The following is a 1051-nucleotide window of genomic DNA, read 5'->3' on the forward strand; positions in this document are numbered from 1 at the left end:
AGAATTTTTTAGTTCCATACCTTAACGTGATTTATGTCCATTCATGCTTAGAGGATTGTGATTTTCATCGTCTCATCTATTCCGCCTCTTCCAATCTAACCATATTCGACTCAACAAATTTAGATATATTTAAACGCCTACGAGGAAAGATTCTCAGCAATTAGATATCTTCTTTCTTCCAAAAGTAAAACTTGTATTGGTAGCTTTGAAAAGAGTTTGTCATTAAAAACAGAGGTCATCACTATGATCGTATGTTTCAAGCAGATATTAAAAAACTTGGGATAATAATGCAATGGTGTTTTGTTATTTTCCACATTTCAGTGCTGCTAACATTGAGGCAAACGAGAGACACAAATGAATGAAGTAGTTGAATGATTTGGAAAATAACGAATCGCTTTTGTCGTATTTGGATCGTCTTGGAAGACCCATGCGGTGGATTGCTGTTCTTTTTCGAGTTAACAGGCATAGATCCAAAATTCGTCACCCTCGTAGATATTTTACACTATTGATGCACCGTTTTTGTATTTCTGATGCACCGAATAGCATTTATTTGCATTAATTGACATGAGCATCTTATTGAACTTTTTCAAATTATGTGGGATCCAACGCGAACAAATGTTTTTCACAGCTAAATGTGCATGCAATATCTTATTATTTCTTGTCACACTAATCCCCAAGGATGCCTGAATCTCACGATACGCCATATGACGATCTTCCTTCCCTATATCTTGCACAGAATCAATGTTTTCTGGCACAGAAACTGATTTTGGACGACCTTCACGACTTTCGTCGCTGAAGGAACGGCGGCCATGATGGATCCCGTTACACCAGCGTTTCACTGTGGCAAAGGATGGCACTTCATTGCCTAAAGAGGAAGTAAGTTGATCGATGTACTTTTGTCTTGGTAATCGACGTCGAAAGTCATAAAAAATTATCGCACGAAAAAGTTTCACGAGTTAACTCTATTTTTTCTCTGAGACAACATTTTCGAGTCACTGTAAATAGCAAAGTTTTGATAAAACGACAAAATGTTCCGAAGAAATGCCGCCTG

Source organism: Hetaerina americana, unplaced genomic scaffold (assembly GCF_022747635.1).
Source record: "Hetaerina americana unplaced genomic scaffold, ioHetAmer1.1.p SCAF_6, whole genome shotgun sequence".
Lineage (NCBI taxonomy): Eukaryota > Metazoa > Arthropoda > Insecta > Odonata > Calopterygidae > Hetaerina > Hetaerina americana.